This window comes from Pristiophorus japonicus, chromosome 11 (genome assembly GCF_044704955.1).
Source record: "Pristiophorus japonicus isolate sPriJap1 chromosome 11, sPriJap1.hap1, whole genome shotgun sequence".
Taxonomy (NCBI): domain Eukaryota; kingdom Metazoa; phylum Chordata; class Chondrichthyes; family Pristiophoridae; genus Pristiophorus; species Pristiophorus japonicus.
Genome location: NC_091987.1, coordinates 84,804,592 through 84,832,071, shown reverse-complemented (window position 1 = coordinate 84,832,071; position 27,480 = coordinate 84,804,592). Strand labels below are relative to the sequence as shown.

At 55.0% G+C, this 27,480-nt stretch overlaps 2 protein-coding genes across 3 annotated transcripts in view; both read left to right on the top strand.

The window, feature by feature from the left end:
- LOC139276125 (NXPE family member 3-like) overlaps positions 1-27,480 on the top strand; it is a 742,865-nt gene that overhangs the window by 623,265 nt on the left and 92,120 nt on the right. The window lies entirely within an intron of this gene.
- Positions 1-27,480, top strand: part of LOC139276124 (zinc finger protein 850-like) — a 226,213-nt gene that overhangs the window by 183,629 nt on the left and 15,104 nt on the right. Inside the window, exon 3 of one of the 2 annotated variants that reach the window (XR_011595818.1) lies at positions 20,262-20,314. The exons of the other annotated variant lie outside the window; for it this stretch is intronic. The gene's annotated coding sequence lies outside the window, so the exon portion shown is untranslated. Of the gene's footprint in view, positions 1-20,261; positions 20,315-27,480 lie in introns of those variants that run through there. 2 annotated transcript variants of the gene reach the window in all.

The window sequence follows — 27,480 nt, the reverse complement described above, 5'->3', positions numbered from 1 at the left end:
AAGCCTCGGCCGTGGAGGTACGGATTCCCGAGCAGCGGTTCCTGCAGGACGGCCGCCACTCCAGCCGGCGGAGAGCTGCGCTTGGTGGAGACTTTGTTCCAGACCCTGATGAGTTCCCTGTAAAAGACAGGCAGCTCCCGGAGGGCGGTCCTGGCACCCCCCAAGTTCACAAACAGGAGCTGCGTGTCATAATTGAGGTCGAGCTGCTGGCGGAAGAAATACCTCGCCAGAGCGCACCACCTAGGAGGGGGCTCGACGTAAAGGTATCTCTGCAGGGTCTGAAGACGGAAAGTCGCGAGCTGGGCGCTGACGCACACCAACGACTGACCGCCCTCCTCAAGCGGGAGACTCAAGACCGCGGCAGAGACCCAGTGCTTCCTGTTGTTCCAGAAGAAGTCCACCAGCTTCTTCTGTATCTTGGCGACAAACGCAGGGGGAGGGGTCAAAGTGACCAGCCGGTACCACAGCATTGCGGCCACCAGCTGGTTTATGACTAGCGCTCGACCCCTGTAGGACAGCACTCGGAGCAGTCCTGTCCAGCGCCCTAGGCGAGCGGCGACCTTGGCCTCCAGCTCCTGCCAGTTCGCCGGCCAGGCTCCCTCGTCGGGGCTAAGGTAGACTCCCAGATAGAGGAGATGGGTCGTGCTCCAGGCAAAAGGCCTGAGCTCCTCCGGCAGGGAGTCCACCCGCCACTGACCCACCAGGAGTCCGGAACATTTCTCCCAGTTGATCCTGGCGGAGGACGCGGCCGAGTAAATCTCCTGGCACTCACGCATCCTCCGCAGGTCAGCGGGATCCTCTACCGCGAGGAGCACGTCATCGGCGTAAGCCGAGAGGACGACCTCCACGCCCGGCCCTTGCAGAGCCAGTCCCGTCAACCTCGTCCGCAAGAGGCGCAGGAAAGGCTCCACGCAAACGGCGTATAACTGGCCGGACATGGGGCATCCCTGGCGCACCCCTCTCCTAAAGCGAAGGGGCGCCGTCAAGGACCCGTTAACCTTAATCAGACACTCCGCGGCGGCGTACAAAAGTCGGATCTGGGTGACGAAATGCGTCCCGAACCCGAAAGCGCGCAGAGTTCCGAGCAGATAGTCGTGATCCACCCTGTCGAACGCCTTCTCTTGGTCGAGGGATAGGAAGGCGACCGACAGACCAGCCTCCTGGGAACAATGGATGAGGTCCCGGACCAGATGGATGTTATCGTGGATTGTCCGGCCCGGGACCATGTAGGACTGGTCGGGGTGGATCATGTGGTCCAGCACGGCACCAAGGCGAGCAGACATCGCCCTGGCGAAGATTTTGTAGTCCGTGCTGAGGAGGGAGACCGGGCGCCAGTTCTTAAGGAGGCGGAGATCGCCCTTCTTAGGCAGCAGGACGATGACTGCCCTGCGCCAAGAGAGGGGCATCTCCCCGGTCGCCAGACTTTCCCCCAGGACCCGCGCGTAGTCGCTCCCCAGGACGTCCCAGAACGCCCTGTGGAACTCCACGGTCAGCCCGTCCAGCCCCGGGGATTTTCCCCTCGAGAGCTGGGCGAGGGCACCGGTCAGCTCCGCCAGCCTTAGCGGAGCTTCCAGATTTTCGGCGCCCTCCGGGCCGACCTTCGGCAGGTCCTCCCACAAAACTCTACGCGCTTCCTCGCTGGACGGATCCGGAGAGAACAGAGCCCCGTAATATTCACGGACCCTGTTGTTGACGCCCTCCGGATCCGAGACGAGAGAGCCGTCGTCGGCCAGCAGCGTCAAGAGCTGCTTACGGACACTCTGCCTTTTTTCCAGCGAGTAGAAGAAGGGGGAGCCGCGGTCCAGATCCCGCAGGAACCGGATCCGCGACCTCACGAACGCGCCTCGGGACCCGACGAGCTGCAGGTCCTTCAGCGCGGCCTTCTTCGCTTCGTACACCGTCCGCAGGGCCAGGTCCTGGACGACTTGACCGAGACGGGCTTCCAGGTCGAGCACCTCTTTTTCTAGGCGCCCGACTCTGGCCGCCCGCCTCTTGGTCGACCCCCTCGCGTACTCTTGACAGAAGACGCGGACGTGAGTCTTGCCCACGTCCCACCATAGCCTCAAGGAGGGGAAGCCCCCCTGCTTCCTTCTCCAGTCGGACCAGAATCGACGGAACGAGTCCTGGAACCGCACGTCCTCCAGCAGCCGGTTGTTAAAGTGCCAGTACGCAGACCCCGTCCTCGCGCGGAGCGAAGCGAGCTCCGCCCACACCAGGTGGTGGTCCGAACACGGCACCGGCCGCATGGAGGCCGCCGGGACGCAGGAAACGTACGCCCGAGACACGTAAAGGCGGTCGACTCTAGACCATCCAACTCCAGGCCTCACCCAAGTAAAGGCGCTGGAGTCGGGGTGGAGATTTCGCCAGACGTCCACCAAGTCGAAGGACCCGACCAAGTCCCTCAACTTCTCCATCGCCGTCATGCACTGCGGGGCACCGGAGCGGTCCCTCGCCTCGAGGGTGCAGTTAAAATCCCCCCCGAGGACAATGCAGTCGCCGACGTCGACGGAGCCAAGAAGAGCGGACACCTCTTCAAAGAAGCGCGTCTGCTGCGGGCCGGGATGAGGGGCGTACACGTTCACGAGATGGAGCGGCACGTCCCCCAGGCGAACCGTTACATGCAGCAAGCGGCCTGGCACGGGCTCCTCGACCCCCAAGATCTCCGGCTGAAAATGCGGGCCCAGCAAGATGGCCACCCCACTAGAAATGGCGGTGAGGTGGCTCATGCGGACCTCTCCTTGCCATTCCAGGAGCCACGTGGCTTCATCTCCCGGAACGGTGTGGGTTTCTTGCAGGAAGCACACCGCATATTTCCCCTCCCGCAGGAGCGAAAAATTGTCAAATCTACGGCGTGCCCCTCTGCCGCCGTTGATGTTGAGGCTGGCTATGGTTATCTTCATGGCAAAAGCATAGTGCAACCTCTACCTTAACCTATTGTGGGGGAGGGAGCGGAGTCTTTTGTTGAACTCCGCTCCCTCCGCAGCCCAGCGAGGAGTCCCTCGAGCTCGCGCAGCTCAAGGTGCTGCTCCTTTGTCAAGGGCCCGCCCGCGGCCAAGGTTTTAACGGCGGCGCGGACGGACCCCTTGATCAGCTCCGGCTCGGACCATTTTTCCAGGGCCAGTCGGGCTTGGTCGCGGCGACCCCGGCTCTGGGCCAAAAAGTCCCGGAGTTCCTTTGCAGGAATGAGGAGGGCCTCAGCGGCGGCCGCGAGCAGATCCACCGCCTCCCTGGCGGTGGTCTCTAGTTCTTCTCCCGCGTCCCCCACCGAGTCCCCGTCCTCCTCCGGGAGGTGGCCGCCAGCAGCCGGCCCATCGACCGCACAAGGTACGGCAAATGAACCGGCCGCTCCAACCGGCCCTGGCTCTGCCCCGATCCCACCCCCAGGATCGTCGGCAGAGGAGTCCCCACAGGGCTCTTTTAAAAATGGTGCTGGGTCGGGAAATGACAGCGGAAGGGGTTCCCCCCCCGCCCCAGGAACCGGAGAACAAGGAGAGACCCGGCCATAGGAGATCCCCAGGCTCCCCAAGTGCTCCAGCTCCAAAGTAAGAGGCGAGGGTGGGTGTTCCTCCCCCTCCCCGCTGCCACACCCCGGCCCAGCATCTACAGTGTCATTAAAATCACTAAATTGTGTTTCTGCCGGGTCGAGCGACTCCCGGGGGAAGTTGGGTATTGGCTGGGCGGGCTCAGGTTCGGCCTTTTCGGCCTCGCCCGCCTCAGTCCCCGGGACGCCCGGCCCGGCATCTACGCATTCCTCCGCGGTCCCCACGCCCCCCACGACAGGCAGATCTTCCATGCCATCCCCAGGAGGCAGCGGCTGGGCAGCCTCGACTGCCTCACCCTCCCCGGGGACACACTCTTCGCGCCTGCAGCGCAATTTGGGAGCGCTGGTGGGGGACGCGGGACACGCGGCGGGCACCGACTCCTCCGCGGAGGGATGTTGTTCCCCCTCCGCCTCATCGGAGCCGCGCCTCCTTTTGTTCCTGGGGGCGCGCGGAGGCAGGGAGACCCCCATGTCTGCCGAGGCCTCCCGCTCCGCCCCCCCCTTTTCCTTTTCTTGCCCGCGCCTGGGCCCCTCCGTGGTGTTATTCAAGGGCCCGGGCACGGGCTCGGGGCACCCCGCGCTCGCCGGTGACTGGGTTGGGCTGAGCGCGGTGGTCAAATTGTCTGGCGCACCGAGGGGACCCGCCTCTGGATGTTTTGTCTTCTTCCGCGCCTTCCTTCCGGTCGGACGCTCTCCCTCCCCCCCGCCGGAGGCCCTGAAAACAAAGGCTTCCGACGATGCCCGCGCACCCATGGCTCCCGGCACGCGGACGCAGCTAGGGGGAGGGGTGGCGGCGGCGCCAGCCTTGGCCGCCTTCGGTGGTTTGGCGGCCTTGGAGGCGGGGCAGTTCTTATGAACGTGCCCCACCTCCCTGCAGGCATGGCACCGCACGCCGTCCGACGTCCAAAAGACGCGGTAGGCAGTCCCCTCGTGCACCACATTAAATGATCCCTCCGTCGTCTCCTCCCGCGCCAGCCGGACAAAGAGCTGGCGGCGGAAGGAGAACACGTGGCGCAGGCTGCTCTCCCTGAGGCCGAGCGGTATGGGGTTGATCCCCGACCTTACCTCCCCCAGTTGGTGTAGGTGAGGGAGGAGGAGCTCAGCGGGAACAAAGGGCGGGACGTTCGATATGATGACCCTCTGCGCGGTGGCCTCGAGAGGGTCCACCGGCAGGAACGTCCCGCCCACCGTGAGCCCCTTTTCGAGGGCCAGGGACACCGCCCGCTCCGACCCCAGGAAGAACACGGCCTTCCCAGACATCTTGGAGGCTGCGACAATGGCCGAGGGGCCGACTACCCCAGCCATCGCCCGCACGCACTCTTCGATGCTCATTGTGGGGTGAGTGTAGCTCTTGACCCCGTGTTTCTTCGTAATGAGTCTGAATGGTGGCAGGGCAGCGGGTGGCGCAGGAGGTGCCGTGGAAGCGGTTGCCACCTGCGCATATGTCTTCGCTGGCCCTGCCACCGGCGTGGATGGGGTCGCCATCACGGGGTCCCTTTAAGGGCTACACCCACCCCAAAGTCACAGGCCTTAATGGTCTTAATTAGGCCTCGTATATTAACTGAGCAGAGGAGCCCTTAACGAGGCACCTCTCCCCTAGTTGGTGATTGGGGAGGGGCCTTGCTCCCTCTGCTCAGTTGTCTTAATTGGGTTTTTTTTTATTAATTTGGAAGAAAGAGGCTTCAGAGAGAGAGGGGAGAAACAGAGTAACGGAGAAAGAGAGAGGGGGGTGGGAAGGGCGGGGGGACTGCAAGGGCAGGTCTCCCCTCGCAGCTGTGGGTGGGTGCACTCCCCAGATGGCAAAAACACAAACACAGTCTTTGGGATGGTCTTCAGGTGAGGGGAGAAGACGTCTTCACCTGGGATAGCTAGAGCCACCAGGCACACACTCTTAACGATGTTAATTGGGTGATTAAACAATCTTCAGCCTGGTAGCTCCAGCTATCCCAGGCTAGGCAAATGTGGGGGGGTGGGGGGGGTTCCAATTGTGGGGGGGGGCCTAGTTGTAAGCACGGCCCCCACGCACACTACCACACACACACACACCCCCCGCGATGTTCCGGCCCTCAGTGGTCTTCTTTCCTCCCCCCACCGATACAATAAAGTCTTTTTGGGAAATGCACCCACACCCACCTGTAGAAGATGTAGAGTCTCCCTCCTTCCACACTGGATGTTGTTGGTCTTTTCCCCCTCTCTCCAACTCCTTGCAGAATGGTAAAAAAAAAGATGTTCAAAGTTTTCTTTTCTCCTCCTCTCCCTCTGGATAAAAGTTGTGGTGAAGCCCCTTTCTTCCTTCTATTCCTGGGCTGGTCTCAGGGCTCTCCAGGCAGGAACTCAAGTTGCTAGCAGCTCCACTCACTGCTCACAGCTCCAACTGAGCAGGACACGCCTCTACTGCTCCACGATTGGTTCCTTTGGCATGAAACTCTTTTGAGTTTACCTGCAAAACATAAAACATTAAGACCATGCCACCCGACCTGGGTGACACAGCAGACATTATTCAAGGCCCCTTTTTTTTTTTTTTTAATTATTTTTTTTGGTTTTTTTTTTGGGGCGCTAAAATCAAATTTTCCCAGTGCCCCCTATAAAAGGGGAGAGGGACACTAAAAGCACCGGCAATGAAAACAAATTAAACTTTAAAACGTAAAATCAAATTAAAATTTGGTTGCCGGGCGTGATGATGCACTCCAGTCCCTCCGGTGCCCACCTCTCGCGGAAGGCCGCGAGCGTACCGGTGGATACCGCGTGCTCCATCTCCAAGGACACCCTGGACCGGATGTAAGAGCGGAAGAGAGGCAGGCAGTCAGGTTGAACGACCCCCTCGACCGCCCGCTGCCTGGACCGGCTGATGGCACCCTTGGCCGTGCCCAGGAGCAGTCCTACGAGGAGGCCTTCGGACCTACCCGCTCCCCTCCGCACAGGGTGCCCAAAGATCAGGAGTGTGGGACTGAAGTGCAGCCAGAATTTCAGGAGCAGCCCCTTCAAATAATGGAACAGGGGCTGCAACCTCGTGCACTCGATAAAAACATGGAACACGGACCCCTCCAGACCACAGAAATTGCAGGCGGCCTGGGAGTCCGTGAACCGGCTTAAAAATTTATTGCACGGCACTGCTCCGTGCACCACCCTCCAGGCCAAGTCCCCGATGAATAGTGGGAGGACCCCTGCGTAGAGTGCCCTCCATCGGGGACCCCCGCCTCCTCCGGACGGCAAGATGGTACGCCATGGCGTGTCCGGACGGCCGGCGAGGATGGAAAAGTTGAGGGTGTGCAGGAGCAGCCCGTACAGGAAACCCCTCCGCGCGGAACTGAAAGGCACGGAGGGGATTTCCCCGAGGCGGCTCAAGTTGTGAGGCGCCGGCCCCCGAGGGAGGTTCCGGGGTTTGGCGCCGATGAGGAATTCCGTCCGGACGGGGGTCAGTTCGGACGGGATCTCCCCACGTGCTTGAGCCTCCTCGATACACCTAACGGAGTCAGGGCCCAGAGCTGTTTTTAGCGACTCGATGGCATCGGCCGCGTGGCGGACGTTGGCAGAATTTAGGCGCCGCGCCAGCGTGTCTGGCGCCATCCAGCCCGCTCCTCCGCCATCGAGCAGGTCCCTGAACCTGGTCACCTCACCAGCCACAGCCCTCTCTTCCGACCGCCACATAAAGCCTCGGCCGTGGAGGTATGGATTCCCGAGCAGCGGTTCCTGCAGGACGGCCGCCACTCCAGCCGGCGGAGAGCTGCGCATTCCTTTGGCATGAAACTCTTTTGAGTTCACCTGTGAAAACATAAAAACAATAAACGGTGCCACCCGACCTGGGTGACACTCCAGACATTTTCAAGGCCCTTTTTTTTCCCCCTTTTTTTTTGGTTTTTTTTTTGTGTTTTTCTTTTTTTTTTTGTTTTTTTTTTTGGGCACTAAAATCACAATTTTCCCCTGTGCCCCCTATAAATGGGAAGGGGGACACTAAAAGCACCGGCAATTAAAACAAATTAAACTTTAAAACGTAAAATCAAATTAAAATTTGGTTGCCGGGCGTGATGATGCACTCCAGTCCCTCCGGTGCCCACCTCTCGCGGAAGGCCGCGAGCGTACCGGTGGACACCGCGTGCTCCATCTCCAAGGACACCCTGGACTGGATGTAAGAGCGGAAGAGAGGCAGGCAGTCAGGTTGAACGACCCCCTCGACCGCCCGCTGCCTGGACCGGCTGATGGCACCCTTGGCCGTGCCCAGGAGCAGTCCTACGAGGAGGCCTTCGGACCTACCCGCTCCCCTCCGCACAGGGTGCCCAAAGATCAAGAGAGTAGGACTGAAGTGCAGCCAGAATTTCAGGAGCAGCCCCTTCAAATAGTGGAACAGGGGCTGCAACCTCGTGCATTCAATAAAAACATGGAACACAGACTCTTCCAGACCGCAGAAATTGCAGGCGGCCTGGGAGTCCGTGAACTGGCTTAAAAATTTATTGCACGGCACTGCTCCGTGCACCACCCTCCAGGCCAAGTCCCCGATGAATAGTGGGAGGACCCCTGCGAAGAGTGCCCTCCATCGGGGACCCCCGCCTCCTCCGGACGGCAAGATGGTGCGCCATGGCGTGTCCGGACGGCCGGCGAGGATGGCAAAGTTGAGGGTGTGCAGGAGCAGCCCGTACAGGAAACCCCTCCGCGCGGAACTGAAAGGCACGGAGGGGATTTCCCCGAGGCGGCTCAAGTTGTGAGGCGCCGGCCCCCGAGGGAGGTTCCGGGGTTTGGCGCCGATGAGGAATTCCGTCCGGACGGGGGTCAGTTCGGACGGGATCTCCCCACGTGCTTGAGCCTCCTCGATACACCTAACGGAGTCAGGGCCCAGAGCTGTTTTTAGCGACTCGATGGCATCGGCCGCGTGGCGGACGTTGGCAGAATTTAGGCGCCGCGCCAGCGTGTCTGGCGCCATCCAGCCCGCTCCTCCGCCATCGAGCAGGTCCCTGAACCTGGTCACCTCACCAGCCACAGCCCTCTCTTCCGACCGCCACATAAAGCCTCGGCCGTGGAGGTATGGATTCCCGAGCAGCGGTTCCTGCAGGACGGCCGCCACTCCAGCCGGCGGAGAGCTGCGCATTCCTTTGGCATGAAACTCTTTTGAGTTCACCTGTGAAAACATAAAAACAATAAACGGTGCCACCCGACCTGGGTGACACTCCAGACATTTTCAAGGCCCTTTTTTTTCCCCCTTTTTTTTTTGTTTTTTTTTTGTGTTTTTCTTTTTTTTTTTGGTTTTTTTTTTTGGGCACTAAAATCACAATTTTCCCCAGTGCCCCCTATAAATGGGAAGGGGGACACTAAAAGCACCGGCAATTAAAACAAATTAAACTTTAAAACGTAAAATCAAATTAAAATTTGGTTGCCGGGCGTGATGATGCACTCCAGTCCCTCCGGTGCCCACCTCTCGCGGAAGGCCGCGAGCGTACCGGTGGACACCGCGTGCTCCATCTCCAAGGACACCCTGGACTGGATGTAAGAGCGGAAGAGAGGCAGGCAGTCAGGTTGAACGACCCCCTCGACCGCCCGCTGCCTGGACCGGCTGATGGCACCCTTGGCCGTGCCCAGGAGCAGTCCTACGAGGAGGCCTTCGGACCTACCCGCTCCCCTCCGCACAGGGTGCCCAAAGATCAGGAGAGTAGGACTGAAGTGCAGCCAGAATTTCAGGAGCAGCCCCTTCAAATAGTGGAACAGGGGCTGCAACCTCGTGCATTCAATAAAAACATGGAACACAGACTCTTCCAGACCGCAGAAATTGCAGGCGGCCTGGGAGTCCGTGAACTGGCTTAAAAATTTATTGCACGGCACTGCTCCGTGCACCACCCTCCAGGCCAAGTCCCCGATGAATAGTGGGAGGACCCCTGCGAAGAGTGCCCTCCATCGGGGACCCCCGCCTCCTCCATGGCGTGTCCGGACGGCCGGCGAGGATGGCAAAGTTGAGGGTGTGCAGGAGCAGCCCGTACAGGAAACCCCTCCGCGCGGAACTGAAAGGCACGGAGGGGATTTCCCCGAGGCGGCTCAAGTTGTGAGGCGCCGGCCCCCGAGGGAGGTTCCGGGGTTTGGCGCCGATGAGGAATTCCGTCCGGACGGGGGTCAGTTCGGACGGGATCTCCCCACGTGCTTGAGCCTCCTCGATACACCTAACGGAGTCAGGGCCCAGAGCTGTTTTTAGCGACTCGATGGCATCGGCCGCGTGGCGGACGTTGGCAGAATTAAGGCGCCGCGCCAGCGTGACTGGCGCCATCCAGCCCGCTCCTCCGCCATCGAGCAGGTCCCTGACCCTGGTCACCTCACCAGCCACAGCCCTCTCTTCCGACCGCCACATAAAACCTCGGCCGTGGAGGTACGGATTCCCGAGCAGCGGCTCCTGCAGGACGGCCGCCACTCCAGCCGGTGGAGAGCTGCGCTTGGTGGAGACTTTGTTCCAGACCCTGATGAGTTCCCTGTAAAAGACAGGCAGCTCCCGGAGGGCGGTCCTGGCACCCCCCAAGTTCACAAACAGGAGCTGCGTGTCATAATTGAGGTCGAGCTGCTGGCGGAAGAAATACCTCGCCAGAGCACACCACCAAGGAGGGGGCTCGACGTAAAGGTATCTCTGCAGGGTCTGAAGACGGAAAGTCGCGAGCTGGGCGCTGACGCACACCAACGACTGACCGCCCTCCTCAAGCGGGAGACTCAAGACCGCGGCAGAGACCCAGTGCTTCCTGTTGTTCCAGAAGAAGTCCACCAGCTTCTTCTGTATCTTGGCGACAAACGCAGGGGGAGGGGTCAAAGTGACCAGCCGGTACCACAGCATTGCGGCCACCAGCTGGTTTATAACTAGCGCTCGACCCCTGTAGGACAGCACTCGGAGCAGTCCTGTCCAGCGCCCTAGGCGAGCGGCGACCTTGGCCTCCAGCTCCTGCCAGTTCGCCGGCCAGGCTCCCTCGTCGGGGCTAAGGTAGACTCCCAGATAGAGAAGATGGGTCGTGCTCCAGGCAAAAGGCCTGAGCTCCTCCGGCAGGGAGTCCACCCGCCACTGACCCACCAGGAGTCCGGAACATTTCTCCCAGTTGATCCTGGCGGAGGACGCGGCCGAGTAAATCTCCTGGCACTCACGCATCCTCCGCAGGTCAGCGGGATCCTCTACCGCGAGGAGCACGTCATCGGCGTAAGCCGAAAGGACGACCTCCACGCCCGGCCCTTGCAGAGCTAGTCCCGTCAACCTCGTCCGCAAGAGGCGCAGGAAAGGCTCCACGCAAACGGCGTATAACTGGCCGGACATGGGGCATCCCTGGCGCACCCCTCTCCTAAAGCGAAGGGGCGCCGTCAAGGACCCGTTAACCTTAATCAGACACTCCGCGGCGGCGTACAAAAGTCGGATCCGGGCGACGAAATGCGTCCCGAACCCGAAAGCGCGCAGAGTTCCGAGCAGATAGTCGTGATCCACCCTGTCGAACGCCTTCTCTTGGTCGAGGGATAGGAAGGCGACCGACAGACCAGCCTCCTGGGAGCAATGGATGAGGTCCCGGACCAGATGGATGTTGTCGTGGATCGTCCGGCCCGGGACCGTGTATGACTGGTCGGGGTGGATCATGTGGTCCAGCACGGCACCAAGGCGAGCAGACATCGCCCTGGCGAAGATTTTGTAGTCCGTGCTGAGGAGGGAGACCGGGCGCCAGTTCTTAAGGAGGCGGAGATCGCCCTTCTTAGGCAGCAGGACGATGACTGCCCTGCGCCAAGAGAGGGGCATCTCCCCGGTCGCCAGACTTTCCCCCAGGACCCGCGCGTAGTCGCTCCCCAGGACGTCCCAGAACGCCCTGTGGAACTCCACGGTCAGCCCGTCCAGCCCCGGGGATTTTCCCCTCGAGAGCCGGGCGAGGGCACCGGTCAGCTCCGCCAGGCTTAGCGGAGCTTCCAGATTTTCGGCGCCCTCCGGGCTGACCTTCGGCAGGTCCTCCCACAAAACTCTACGCGCTTCCTCGCTGGACGGATCCGGAGAGAACAGAGCCCCGTAATATTCACGGACCCTGTTGTTGACGCCCTCCGGATCCGAGATGAGAGAGCCGTCGTCGGCCAGCAGCGTCAATAGCTGCTTACGGACACTCTGCCTTTTTTCCAGCGAGTAGAAGAAGGGGGAGCCGCGGTCCAGATCCCGCAGGAACCGGATCCGCGACCTCACGAACGCGCCTCGGGACCCGACGAGCTGCAGGTCCTTCAGCGCGGCCTTCTTCGCTTCGTACACCGTCCGCAGGGCCGGGCCCTGGACGACTTGACCGAGACGGGCTTCCAGGTCGAGCACCTCTTTTTCTAGGCGCCCGACTCTGGCCGCCCGCCTCTTGGTCGACCCCCTCGCGTACTCTTGACAGAAGACGCGGACGTGAGCCTTGCCCACGTCCCACCATAGCCTCAAGGAGGGGAAGCCCCCCTGCTTCCTTCTCCAGTCGGACCAGAATCGACGGAACGAGTCCTGGAACCGCACGTCCTCCAGCAGCCGGTTGTTAAAGTGCCAGTACGCGGACCCCGTCCTCGCGCGGAGCGAAGCGAGCTCCGCCCACACCAGGTGGTGGTCCAAACACGGCACCGGCCGCATGGAGGCCGCCGGGACGCAGGAAACGTACGCCCGAGACACGTAAAGGCGGTCGACTCTAGACCATCCAACTCCAGGCCTCACCCAAGTAAAGGCGCTGGAGTCGGGGTGGAGATTTCGCCAGACGTCCACCAAGTCGAAGGACCCGACCAGGTCCCTCAACTTCTCCATCGCCGTCATGCACTGCGGGGCACCGGAGCGGTCCCTCGCCTCGAGGGTGCAGTTAAAATCCCCCCCGAGGACAATGCAGTCGCCGACGTCGACGGAGCCAAGAAGAGCGGACACCTCTTCAAAGAAGCGCGTTTGCTGCGGGCCGGGATGAGGGGCGTACACGTTCACGAGATGGAGCGGCACGTCCCCCAGGCGAACCGTTACGTGCAGCAAGCGGCCTGGCACGGGCTCCTCGACCCCCAAGATCTCCGGCTGAAAATGCGGGCCCAGCAAGATGGCCACCCCACTAGAAATGGCGGTGAGGTGGCTCATGCGGACCTCTCCTTGCCATTCCAGGAGCCACGTGGCTTCGTCTCCCGGAACGGTGTGGGTTTCTTGCAGGAAGCACACCGCAAATTTCCCCTCCCGCAGGAGCGAAAAATTGTCAAATCTACGGCGTGCCCCTCTGCCGCCGTTGATGTTGAGGCTGGCTATGGTTATCTTCATGGCAAAAGCATAGTGCAACCTCTACCTTAACCTATTGTGGGGGAGGGAGCGGAGTCTTTTGTTGAACTCCGCTCCCTCCGCAGCCCAGCGAGGAGTCCCTCGAGCTCGCGCAGCTCAAGGTGCTGCTCCTTTGTCAAGGGCCTGCCCGCGGCCAAGGTTTTAACGGCGGCGCGGACGGACCCCTTGATCAGCTCCGGCTCGGACCATTTTTCCAGGGCCAGTCGGGCTTGGTCGCGGCGACCCCGGCTCTGGGCCAAAAAGTCCCGGAGTTCCTTTGCAGGAATGAGGAGGGCCTCAGCGGCGGCCGCGAGCAGATCCACCGCCTCACTGGCGGTGGTCTCTAGGTCTTCACCCGCGTCCCCCACCGAGTCCCCGTCCTCCTCCGGGAGGTGGCCGCCAGCAGCCAGCCCATCGACCGCACAAGGTACGGCAAATGAACCGGCCGCTCCAACCGGCCCTGGCACTGCCCCGATCCCACCCCCAGGATCGTCGGCAGAGGAGTCCCCACTGGGCTCTTTTAAAAATGGTGCTGGGTCGGGAAATGACAGCGGAAGGGGTTCCCCCTCCGCCCCAGGAACCGGAGAACAAGGAGAGACCCGGCCATAGGAAATCCCCAGGCCCTCCAAGTGCTCCAGCTCCAAAGTAAGGGGCGAGGGTGGGTGTTCCTCCCCCTCCCCGCTGCCACCCCCCGGCCCAGCATCTACAGTTTCATTAAAATCAATATATTGTGTTTCTGCCGGGTCGAGCAACTCCCGGGGGAAGTTGGGTAATAGCTGGGCGGGCTCAGGTTCGGCCTTTTCGGCCTCGCCCGCCTCAGTCCCCAGGACGCCCGGCCCGGCGGCTACGCATTCCTCCGCGGTCCCCACGCCCCCCACGACAGGCAGATCTTCCACTCCATCCCCGGGAGGCAGAGGCTGGGCAGCCTCAACTGTCTCACCCTCCCCGGGGAAAGACTCCTCGCGCCTGCAGCGCAATTTGGGGGCGCTGGTGGGGGACGCGGGACACGCGGCGGGCACCGACTCCTCCGCGGAGGGATGTTGTTCCCCCTCCGCGTCATTGGGGCGGTGCCTCTTTTTGTTCCTGGGGGCGCGCGGAGTCAGGGAGACCTCCATGTCTGCCGAGGCCTCCCGCTCCGCCCCCCCCTTTTCCTTTTCTTGCCCGCGCCCGGGCACCTCTGTGGTGTTGTTCAAGGGCTCGGGCACGGGCTCGGGGCACCCCGCGCTCGCCGGTGACGGGGTTGGGCTGAGCGCGGTGGTCAAATTATCCGGCGCACTGAGGGGACCCGCCTCTTGATGTTTTGTCTTCTTCCGCGCCTTCCTTCCGGTCGGACGCTCTCCCTCCCCCCCGCCGGAGGCCCTGAAAACAAAGGCCTCCGACGATGCCCGCGCACCTACGGCTCCCGGCACGCGGACGCAACTAGGGGGAGGGGTGGCGGCGGTGCCAGCCTTGGCCGCCTTCGGTGGTTTGGCGGCCTTGGAGGCGGGGCAGTTCTTGCGAACGTGCCCCACCTCCTTGCAGGCATGGCACCGCACGCCGTCCGACGTCCAGAAGACGCGGTAGGCAGTCCCCTCGTGCACCACATTAAAATCTCCCTCCGTCGTGTCCTCCCGCGCCAGCCGGACAAAGAGCTGGCGGCGGAAGGAGAACACGTGGCGCAGGCTGTTCTCCCTGAGGCCGAGCGGTATGGGGTTGATCCCTGACCTTACCTCCCCCAGTTGTTGTAGGTGAGGGAGGAGGAGCTCAGCGGAAACAAAGGGCGGGACGTTTGAAATGATGACCCTCTGCGCGGTGGCCTCGAGAGGGTCCACCGGCAGGAACGTCCCGCCCACCGTGAGCCCCTTTTCAAGGGCCAGGGACACCGCCCGCTCCGACCCCAGGAAGAACACGGCCTTCCCAGACATCTTGGAGGCTGCGACAATGGCCGAGGGGCCGACTACCCCAGCCATCGCCCGCACGCACTCCTCGATGGTCATTGTGGGGTGAGTGTAGCTCTTGACCCCGTGTTTCCTGGTTATAAGTCTGAACGGTGGCAGGGCAGCGGGTGGCGCAGGAGGTGCCGTGGATGTGGACACCGCCTGCGCATACGTCCTTGCTGGCCCTGCCACCGGCGTGGATGGGGTCGCCATCACGGGGTCCCTTTAAGGGCTACACCCACCCCAAAGTCACAGGCCTTAATGGTCTTTAATGGCCTCGTATGTTAACTGAGCAGAGGAGCCCTTAACGAGGCACCTCTCCCCTCGTTGACAATTGGGGAGAGGCCTTGCTCCCTCTGCTCAGTTGTCTTAATTGGGTGTTTTTTTTTTTAAAAAATTCGGAAGAAAAGGGCTCTCAGAGAGAGAGGGGAGAAACAGAGAGTAACGGAGAAAGAGAGAGGGGGGTGGGAAGGGGGGGGGCTGCGAGGGCAGGTCTCCCCTCGCAGCTGTGGGTGGGTGCACTCCCCAGATGGCAAAACACAAAAGTCTTTGGGGTGGTCTTCAGGTGGGGGGAGAAGATGTCTTCACCTGGGGTAGCTGGAGCCACCAGGCACTCCTAACGATCTCCAATTGGGTGATTAAAGAATCTTCAGCCTGGTAGCTCCAGCTATCCCAGGCTAGGCAAATGTGGGGGGGGGTGGGGGGGGTTCCAATTGTGGGGGGGGGCCCAGTTGTAAGCACGGCCCCCACGCACACTACCACACACACACACACCCCCCGCGATGTTCCGGCCCTCAGTGGTCTTCTTTCCTCCCCCCACCGATACAACAAAGTCTGTTTGGGGAAATGCACCCACACCCACCTGTAGAATGTAGAGTCTCCCTCCTTCCACACTGGATGTTGTTGTGGTTTTTCCCCCTCTCTCCAACTCCTTGCAGAATGGTAAAAAAAAAGATGTTCAAAGTTTTCTTTTCTCCTCCTCTCCCTCTGGATAAAAGTTGTGGTGAAGCCCCTTTCTTCCTTCTATTCCTGGGCTGGTCTCAGGGCTCTCCAGGCAGGAGCTCAAGTTGCTAGCAGCTCCACTCACTGCTCACAGCTCCAACTGAGCAGGACACGCCTCTACTGCTCCACGATTGGTTCCTTTGGCATGAAACTCTTTTGAGTTTACCTGCAAAACATAAAACATTAAGACCATGCCACCCGACCTGGGTGACACAGCAGACATTTTCAAGGCCCCTTTTTTTTTTTAAATTATTTTTTTTGGTTTTTTTTTTGGGGCGCTAAAATCAAATTTTCCCAGTGCCCCCTATAAAAGGGGAGGGGGACACTAAAAGCACCGGCAATGAAAACAAATTAAACTTTAAAACGTAAAATCAAATTAAAATTTGGTTGCCGGGCGTGATGATGCACTCCAGTCCCTCCGGTGCCCACCTCTCGCGGAAGGCCGCGAGCGTACCGGTGGACACCGCGTGCTCCATCTCCAAGGACACCCTGGACCGGATGTAAGAGCGGAAGAGAGGCAGGCAGTCAGGTTGAACGACCCCCTCGACCGCCCGCTGCCTGGACCGGCTGATGGCACCCTTGGCCGTGCCCAGGAGCAGTCCTACGAGGAGGCCTTCGGACCTACCCGCTCCCCTCCGCACAGGGTGCCCAAAGATCAGGAGTGTGGGACTGAAGTGCAGCCAGAATTTCAGGAGCAGCCCCTTCAAATAATGGAACAGGGGCTGCAACCTCGTGCACTCGATAAAAACATGGAACACGGACTCCTCCAGACCACAGAAATTGCAGGCGGCCTGGGAGTCCGTGAACCGGCTTAAAAATTTATTGCACGGCACTGCTCCGTGCACCACCCTCCAGGCCAAGTCCCCGATGAATAGTGGGAGGACCCCTGCGTAGAGTGCCCTCCATCGGGGACCCCCGCCTCCTCCGGACGGCAAGATGGTACGCCATGGCGTGTCCGGACGGCCGGCGAGGATGGAAAAGTTGAGGGTGTGCAGGAGCAGCCCGTACAGGAAACCCCTCCGCGCGGAACTGAAAGGCACGGAGGGGATTTCCCCGAGGCGGCTCAAGTTGTGAGGCGCCGGCCCCCGAGGGAGGTTCCGGGGTTTGGCGCCGATGAGGAATTCCGTCCGGACGGGGGTCAGTTCGGACGGGATCTCCCCACGTGCTTGAGCCTCCTCGATACACCTAACGGAGTCAGGGCCCAGAGCTGTTTTTAGCGACTCGATGGCATCGGCCGCGTGGCGGACGTTGGCAGAATTAAGGCGCCGCGCCAGCGTGACTGGCGCCATCCAGCCCGCTCCTCCGCCATCGAGCAGGTCCCTGACCCTGGTCACCTCACCAGCCACAGCCCTCTCTTCCGACCGCCACATAAAGCCTCGGCCGTGGAGGTATGGATTCCCGAGCAGCGGTTCCTGCAGGACGGCCGCCACTCCAGCCGGCGGAGAGCTGCGCATTCCTTTGGCATGAATCCCAAAAAGTTAGTTTGCAGGTGCAGCAGGCAATCAGGAAGGCGAATGGAATATTGGCCTTCATTGCAAGAGGGATGGAGTACAAAAGCAGGAGGTCCTTCTGCAAATTGCATACAAATTGGCCAGAAATAGCAGTGAACCCGGGGACTGGGAGAAATTTAGAACTCAGCAGAGGACAAAGGGTTTGATTAGGGCAGGGAAAATGGAGTACGAGAAGAAGCTTGCAGGGAACATTAATGCGGATTGCAAAAGTTTCTATAGGTATGTAAAGAGAAGAAGGTTAGTAAAGACAAACGTAGGTCCCCTGCAGTCAGAATCAGGGGAAGTCATAACTGGGAACAAAGAAATGGCAGACCAATTGAACAAGTACTTTGGTTCGGTATTCACTAAGGAGGACACCAACAACCTTCCGGATATTAAAGGGGTCAGAGGGTCTAGTAAGGAGGAGGAACTGAGGAAAATCTTTATTAGTCGGGAAATTGTGTTGGGGAAATTGATGGGATTGAAGGCAGATAAATCCCCAGGGCCTGATGGACTGCATCCCAGAGTACTGAAGGAGGTGGCCTTGGAAATAGTGGATGCATTGACGGTCATTTTCCAACATTCCATTGACTCTGGATCAGTTCCTATCGAGTGGAGTGTCGCCAATGTAACCCCACTTTTTAAAAAAGGAGGGAGAGAGAAAACAGGGAATTATAGACCGGTCAGCCTGACCTCAGTAGTGGGTAAAATGATGGAATCAATTATTAAGGATGTCATCGCAGTGCATTTGGAAAATGGTGACATGATATGTCCAATTCAGCATGGATTTGTGAAAGGGAAATCATGCTTGACAAACCTTCTGGAATTTTTTGAGGATGTTTCCAGTAAAGTGGACAAGGGAGAACCAGTTGATGTGGTATATTTGGACTTTCAGAAGGCTTTCGACAAGGTCCCACACAAGAGATTAATGTGCAAAGTTAAAGCACATGGGATTGGGGGTAGTGTGCTGACGTGGATTGAGAACTGGTTGTCAGACAGGAAGCAAAGAGTAGGAGTAAATGGGTACTTTTCAGAATGGCAGGCAGTGACTAGTGGGGTACCGCAAGGTTCTGTGCTGGGGCCCCAGCTGTTTACATTGTACATTAATGATTTAGACGAAGGGATTAAATGTAGTATCTCCAAATTTGCGGATGACACTAAGTTGGGTGGCAGTGTGAGCTGCGAGGAGGATGCTATGAGGCTGCAGAGTGACTTGGATAGGTTAGGTGAGTGGGCAAATGCATGGCAGATGAAGTATAATGTGGATAAATGTGAGGTTATCCACTTTGGTGGTAAAAACAGAGAGACAGACTATTATCTGAATGGTGACAGATTAGGAAAAGGGGAGGTGCAACGAGACCTGGGTGTCATGGTACATCAGTCATTGAAGGTTGGCATGCAGGTACTGCAGGATGTTAAGAAAGCAAATGGCATGTTGGCCTTCATAGCGAGGGGATTTGAGTACAGGGGCAGGGAGGTGTTGCTACAGTTGTACAGGGCCTTGGTGAGACCACACCTGGAGTATTGTGTACAGTTTTGGTCTCCTAACTTGAGGAAGGACATTCTTGCTATTGAGGAAGTGCAGCGAAGATTCACCAGACTGATTCCCGGGATGGTGGGACTGACCTATCAAGAAAGACTGGATCAACTGGGCTTGTATTCACTAGAGTTCAGAAGAATGAGAGGGGACCTCATAGAAACGTTTAAAATTCTGACGGGTTTAGACAGGTTAGATGCAGGAAGAATGTTCCCAATGTTGGGGAAGTCCAGAACCAGGGGTCACAGTCTAAGGATAAGGGGTAAGCCATTTAGGACCGAGATAAGGAGAAACTTCTTCACCCAGAGAGTGGTGAACCTGTGGAATTCTCTGCCACAGAAAGTAGTTGAGGCCAATTCACTAACTATATTCAAAAGGGAGTTAGATGAAGTCCTTACTACTCGGGGGATCAAGGGTTATGGCGAGAAAGCAGGAAGGGGGTACTGAAGTGCATGTTCAGCCATGAACTCATTGAATGGCGGTGCAGGCTAGAAGAGCTGAATGGCCTACTCCTGCACCTATTTTTTATGTTTCTATGTAACTGTATGGGGTATTGGTGAGGCCGCAGCTGGAGTACTGCGTGCAGTTTTGGTCACCTTACTTAAGGAAGGATATACTAGCTTTGGAGGGGCTACAGAGCCGATTCACTGGGCTGATTCCGGAGATGAGGCGGGGTTACCTTATGATGATAGATTGAGTAGACTGGGTCTTTACTCGTTGGAGTTCAGAAGGATGAGGGGTGATCTTATGGAAACATTTAAAATAATGAAAGTGATAGACAAGATAGAGGCACAGAGGTTGTTTCCACTGGTCGGGGAGACTCGAACTAGGGGGCACAGCCTCAAAATACGGGGGAGCCAATTTACAACCGAGTTGAGGAGGAATTTCTCCTCCCAGAGTGTTGTGAATCTGTGGAATTCTCTGCCCAAGGAAGCAGTTGAGGCTAGCTCATTGAATGTATTCAAGTCACAGATAGATAAATTTTTAACCAATAAGGGAATTAAGGGTTATGGGGAGCGGACGGGTAAGTGGAGCTGAGTCCACGGCCAGATCAGTCATGATCTTGTTGAATGGCGGAGCAGGCTCGAGGGGTTATATGGCCTACTCCTGTTCCTAATTCTTATGTTCTTATGAGTGTAGACCTGAACACAGCCAGAGTCAGCTCCTTTAGGAGAGGAGAACCAGTGAGTGTAGAACTGAACCCAGCCGGAGTCTTTACTTTCAGGGCAGGAGAGGGAGAGACACCAGTGAGTGTAGAACTGAACCCAGCCAGTGTCAGCAGCTGCAGGTGAGGAGAAGGAAGTGTACCAGTGAGTGAGTGTATTTCTGAACCCAGCCAGAATTGGTGGTGAAAACTGGGAGTGGAGGAGAAACAGTCTAGAAATGTGTGTTGATTTGGATTTCAGCACAGCAGGAGGGACAATGTGTGCGACAGGCATTTACAGCTTTGGAAGAACAAGAGAGGAAAGAATGTTCCATGGAAACTTGATGTGTCTATTCTGAATTTCTGTCTTGGACTGACAGTGATGAGTTTTGTTATCTCCTTTCACAGCTTTTTAGAAGGTTAGATTTTCAGACAGGAAACACAAATCAAACGTTGCGTCAATATCTGATGGAGTCAAACGATTCATCAGGACCTGAATATCATCGGCCTTTGAAAGTGGAAGGAGGAATGTTTGTCTGTTCTGCCTGTGGGTAAAGATTTCAAATATCAGTGTGACTGGAAAAGCACCGAGACACACACACCCGAGTGAGTGTGGAAAGAGCTTTAGCCAGTTGCACAGCCTAAATGAACATTGCACCATTCAAATTGCAGAGAAACTGTAAACGTGTTGTGTGCGTGGGTGAGGCTTCAACTGATCGTCCAAACATGGAGAGTCACAAGGATACCCGCACCACGGAGAAACCGTGGAAATGTGGTGACTGTGGGAAGGGATTCAGAAAACCATGTGAGCTGGAAGTTCATCGACGCAGTCACACTGGGGAGAGGCCGTTCACCTACTGTGAGTGTGGGAAGGGATTCACTCGATTATCCCATCTACAGTCACACCAGCGAGTTCACACTGGGGAGAGGCCGTTCACCTGCTCTGAGTGTGGGAAGGGATTCACTTGTTCAACCCACCTGCTGACACACCGGCTAGTTCACACTGGGGAGAGGCCATTCACCTGCTCTGAGTGTGGGAAGGCATTCATTCAGTCATCCACCCTGCTGAGACACCAGCGAGTTCACACTGGGGAGAGGCCATTCACCTGCTCTGAGTGTGGGAAGGGATTCACTCGGTCATCCAACCTGCTGACACACCAGCGAGTTCACAAATGACTGCAGGGGTTGGAATCTGCTGTTATTACTGCTGTTAATCACATCCTGACTGAACCATGTTCATTCTGACAATTGGGGTTTGTTTCTGCTGATGTTAATAACCCTATAACTGGGCTGGACTTTAATATTCTGGATATATTGCTGATTGTGTTCTCGAGGCTGCAGTGTCCATTTAAGAAACGCTGTGTGTTATCTTTCCCCTTAATTCAGCAACTCTCAACAGAAAGTTAGTTTGGAATAAAATTATGAACATTTACTTTAATTTTAAATTGATCTTTGGTATAAAATCTACAATCGTGTCAAAGTTTCCACTGAATAAAATCTCCAATTAGAAAGAGCTTACTGACAATTCTTACTGACTTGCACATTACACACAGTGATCCCTCCATTATCCACCAGAAAGAAGGGGAATGGGAATTGGTGGGGAATCTGTGTCCCCAAATGTTGCCCCTCCCGTCTGGTGCAGCAATCCCCTTGGCACGGGAATGGAGACAAGTCCAGACCTAAACTGTGCGCAGTACTCCAGGTGTGGTCTTACCAATGCCCTGTGCAGTTGTAGCAGGACTTCCCTACTTTTATACCATCCCCCAGCATTCCATTTGCCTTCCTGATTACTTGCTGTACCTGCATACTAACTTTTTGAGTTTCATGTCCAAGAACCCCCAGATCCTTCTGTACTACAGCATTTTGTAATTGTCACATTTGAATAATAATTTACTTTTTTATTTTTCCTACCAAAGAGGATAACCTGACATTTTACCACATTATAGTCCATCTGCCAGATTTTTGCCAGCTCATTGAGCCTATCGATATCCATTTGTAGATTATTTGTGTCCTCCTTACAACTTGCTTTCCCACCCATCTTTGTATCATCAGAAAATTTGGCCGTGTTACACTCGGTCCCTTCATCCAAGTAACTAATATACATTGTAAATAGTTGAGACCCCAGCACTGATCCCTGCGGCACCCCACTAGTTACTGATGGTCAACCAGACAATGAACCAGTTATCCCACCTCTCTGTTTTCTGTTAGTTCACCAATCCTCTATCCATGCTGATATGTTACCCCCAACCCCATGAACTTTTATCTTGTGCAGTAACCTTTTATGTAGCACCTTGTCAAATGCCTGCTGGAAGTCCAAATACACCATATCCACTGGTTCCACTTTATCCACCCTGTTCGTTACATCCTCAAAGAATTCCAGCAAATTTGTCAAACATGACTTCCCCTTCATAAATCCATGCTGACTCTGCCTGACCCAACTTTGTTTTTCCAAATGTCCTGTTACTGCTTCTTTAATAATGGACTCCAACACTTTCCCAACCACAGATGTTAGGCTTTTTGTCTGCCTCCTTTTTTAAATAGGGGCGTTACATTTGCAGTTTTCCAATTTGCTGGGACCTACCCAGAATCGAGGGAATTTTGGTAAATTACAACCAGTGCATCCACTATCCCTACCGCTACTTCTCTTCAGACACGAGGATGCAAGCCACTCCACTGCTCTTGCCTCATAACCCTGCAAATCTTTCCAAATCAAATATTTATCTCTTTTCAAAGTAACATGAATCTGCTTCCATCTCCCTGACAGGCAGTGCATTCCAGGCCATAACATCTGGCTGCTTAATTTTTCCCCCTCGTGTAGCATCTGGTTCATTTGCCAATCACTTAAATCGGTGACCTCTGGTTACCGAGCCTTCTGACACTGAAAATTGTTTCTCCTTATTAAGAGAGTTGGTGGGCTGGAGGAGATTACAGAGATAGTGAGGGGCGAGGCCTTGGTGGGACTTGGACATGGAGTATTTTAAAGGTTGAGGCCACCAGCTGTCTCTCCCAGTGCAGAATGTGACTCACTGCAAACAGGAAAGGTTTTTGTTTAATGACTAAGGATGCATAATGAGGGTAAATCAATCTCTGTACCTTTTAACTAACAGCAACACAGATCCCCGACACTGTAAATTGTTTCTCATTATATAAGCATAGAAATTTACAGCATGGAAGGAGGCCATTTAGGCCCATCGTGTCTGCACAGGCCGACAGAGAGATATCCAGCCTAATCCCACTTTCCAGCTCTTTGTCCATAGCCTTGTAGGTTACAGTACTTCATCCAAGTATTTTTTAAATGTGATGAGGGTTTCTGCCTCTACCAACCTTTCAGGCAGTGAGTACCAGACCCCCCACCACTCTCTAGGTGAAGAAATTTCCCCTCTAAACCTCCTACCAATTACTTTAAATCTATGCCCCCTGGTTGTTGACCCCCCTCTGCGAGCGGAAATAGGTCCTTTCTATGCACTCTATTTAGACCCCTCATAATTTTATACACCTCAATAACGTCTCCCTTCAGTCTCCTCTGTTTCAAAGAAAACAAACCCAAATTGTTAAGAGGGTTGCTGGGCTGGAGGAAGCTACAGAGATAGACAGGGGTGATACTTTGGAGGAATTTCAACAAGTGGAGGAGTATTTTAAAGACTGAAACCACCAGCCATCTCCTCCAGCACAGAATGTGACTCACTACCAATAGGAAGGCTGTTACTTTAACTACTACGAATGCATAATAAGGGGAAATCAATCTCTGTTCCTTTAACTAACAGTGACATGCTAAGAGGGAAATGAATGATCTTTTCAATTTTTATTCGACTTGGCACTGAAGTGCCTGGAACTCATAATAGGAACTCCAGGGAAACAAAATACTGACAAATGTTCACCTCTTATGTTGCCAAAACAAACCTCGAGTTAACTGTGAAAAGATAAATTCTTTAAGAGGGGTTCACACTGACTCACCTGACAGTCCGACTCAGGATCCAACCCTCAATCAGCGCGATTGGTCGCAGAACACGCTGCTGCCTTGGCCCACCTGTCATGTATTATACAGGTTGCCTGGGGTTGCATACTACCAGCAGACGGCTTACCTGTTGGAGTCCTAAGGGATCCCAGCATCCCTTAGGAGCACTGTATATAAGCAGGTCTCCCACACTGTACCAGCACTCTGGAGTCGGAATAAAGGAGCTTAGGTCACAGTTACTCATTGTCATATAAATTAGCCAGAAAAAGCAGCAAACTGGAGGACTGGGAGAAATTTAGAATTCAGCAGAGGAGGATAAAGGGTTTAATTAAGAGGGGGAAGCTTGCTGGAAACATAAAAACTGACTGCAAAAGCGTCCATAGATATGTGAAGAGAAAAAGATTAGTGAAGACAAACATAGATCCCTTGCAGTCGGATTCGAGTGAATTTATAATAGGGAACAAAGAAATGGCTGACCAATTGAACAAATACTTTCGTTCTGTCTTCACAAAGGAAGACACAAATAACCTTCCGGATGTACCAGGAGACCGAGGGGCTAGAGAAGGAGGAACTGAAGGATATCCTTATTAGGCGGGAAATTGTGTTTGGGAAATTGACGGGATTGAAGGCCGGTAAATCCCCAAGGCCTGATAGTCTACATCCCAGAGTAATTAAGGAAGTGTCCCAAGAAATAGCGGATGCATTGGTAATTTTCCAACAATCTATCAACTCTGTATCAGTTCCGATGGACTGGAGGGTTGCTAATGTAACACCACTTTTTAAAAAAAGAGGGAGAGTGAAAACGGGTAATTACAGACCGGTTAGCCTGACATCAGTAATGGGGAAAATGTTGGAATCAATCATTAAGGATGAAATAGCAGCGCATTTGGAAAGCAGTGATAGATTGGTCCAAGTCAGCATGGATTTATGAAAGGGAAATCATGCTTGACAAATCTTCTGGAATTTTTTGAGGGTGCATCTAGTAGAGTGGACAAGGGAGAACCAGTGGATGTGTATTTGGACTTTCAAAAGGCTTTGACAAGGTCCCACACAAGAGATTGGTGTGCAAAATTAAAGCACATGGTATTGGGGGTAATGTACTGATTACCTTCACCACGAAATGGCCACCGATCATGCTAAAAGTCAAACTGGATGGAATTCCACATTATACTTCATCTGCCACGCATTTGCCCACTCACCTAACCTATCCAAGTCACTCTGCAGCCTCATAGCATCTTCCTCGCAGCTCACACTGCCACCCAACTTAGTGTCATCCGCAAATTTGGAGATACTACATTTAATCCCCTCGTCTAAATCATGTACAATGAAAACAGCTGGGGCCCCAGCACAGAACCTTGCGGTACCCACTAGTCACTGCCTGACATTCTGAAAAGTACCCATTTACTCCTACTCTTTGCTTCCTGTCTGACAACCAGTTCTCAATCCACGTCAGCACACTACCCCCAATCCCATGTGCTTTAACTTTGCACATTAATCTCCTGTGTGGGACCTTGTCGAAAGCCTTCTGAAAGTCCAAATATACCACATCAACTGGTTCTCCTTTGTCCACTTTACTGGAAACATCCTCAAAAAATTCCAGAAGATTTGTCAAGCATGATCTCCCTTTCACAAATCCATGCTGACTTGGACCTATCATGTCACCATTTTCCAAATGCGCTGCTATGACATCCTTAATAATTGATTCCATCATTTTACCCACTACTGAGGTCAGGCTGACCGGTCTATAATTCCCTGCTTTCTCTCTCCCTCCTTTTTTAAAAAGTGGGGTTACATTGGCTACCCTCCACTCGATAGGAACTGATCCAGAGTCAATGGAATGTTAGAAAATGACTGTCAATGCATCCGCTATTTCCAAGGCCACCTCCTTAAGTACTCTGGGATGCAGTCCATCAGGCCCTGGGGATTTATCGGCCTTCAATCCCATCAATTTCCCCAACACAATTTCCCGACTAATAAAGATTTCCCTCAGTTCCTCCTCCTTACTAGACCCTCTGACCCCTTTTATATCCGGAAGTTTGTTTGTGTCCTCCTTAGTGAATACTGAACCAAAGTACTTGTTCAATTGGTCTGCCATTTCTTTGTTCCCCGTTATGACTTCCCCTGATTCTGACTACAGGGGACCTATGTTTGTCTTTACTAACCTTTTTCTCTTTACATACCTATAGAAACTTTTGCAATCCGCCTTAATGTTCCCTGCAAGCTTCTTCTCGTACTCCATTTTCCCTGCCCTAATCAAACCCTTTGTCCTCCTCTGCTGAGTTCTAAATTTCTCCCAGTCCCCAGGTTCGCTGCTATTTCTGGCCAATTTGTATGCCACTTCCTTGGTTTTAATACTATCCCTGATTTCCCGAGATAGCCATGGTTGAGCCACCTTCCCTTTTTTATTTTTACGCCAGACAGGAATGTACAATTGTTGTAATTCATCTATGCGGTCTCTAAATGTCTGCCATTGCCCATCCACAGTCAATCCCTTAAGTATCATTCGCCAATCTATCTTAGCCAATTCACGCCTCATACCTTCAAAGTTACCCTTCTTTAAGTTCTGGACCATGGTCTCTGAATTAACTGTTTCATTCTCCCTCCTAATGCAGAATTCCACCATATTATGGTCACTCTTCCCCAAGGGGCCTCGCACAATGAGATTGTTAATTAATCCTCTCTCATTACACAACACCCAGTCTAAGATGGCCTCCCCCCTAGTTGGTTCCTCGACATATTGGTCTAGAAAACCATCCCTTATGCACTCCAGGAAATCCTCCTCCACCGTATTGCTTCCAGTTTGGCTAGCCCAATCTGTGTGCATATTAAAGTCACCCATTATAACTGCTGCACCTTTATTGCATGCACTCCTAATTTCCTGTTTGATGCCCTCCCCAACATCACTACTACTGTTTGGAGGTCTGTACACAACTCCCACTCACGTTTTTTGCCCTTTAGTGTTCTGCAGCTCTACCCATATAGATTCCACATCATCCAAGCTAATGTCTTTCCTAACTATTGCATTAATCTCCTCTTTAACCAGCAATGCTACCCCACCTCCTTTTCCTTTTATTCTATCCTTCCTGAATGTTGAATACCCCTGGATGTTGAGTTCCCAGCCCTGATCATCCTGGAGCCACGTCTCCGTAATCCCAATCACATCATATTTGTTAACATCTATTTACACACTTAATTCATCCACCTTATTGCGGATACTCCTTGCATTAAGACACAAAGCCTTCAGGCTTGCTTTTTTAACACCCTTTGTCCTTTTAGAATTTTGCTGTACAGTGGCCCTTTTTGTTCTTTGCCTTGGGTTTCTCTGCCCTCCACTTTTCCTCATCTCCTTTCTGTCTTTTGCTTTTGCCTCATTTTTGTCTCCCTCTGTCTCCCTGCATAGGTTCCCATCCCCCTGCAATATTAGTTTAACTCCTCCCCAACAGCACTAGCAAACACTTCCCCTAGGACATTGCTTCTGGTCCTGGCCAGGTGCAGACCGTCCGGTTTTTACTGGTCCCACCTCCCCCAGAACCAGTTCCAATGCCCCAGGAATTTTAATCCCTCCCTGCTGCACCACTGCTCAAGCCACGTATTCATCTGCGTTATCCTGCGATTCCTACTCTGACTAACATGTGGCACTGGTAGCAATCCCGAGATTACTACTTTTGAGGT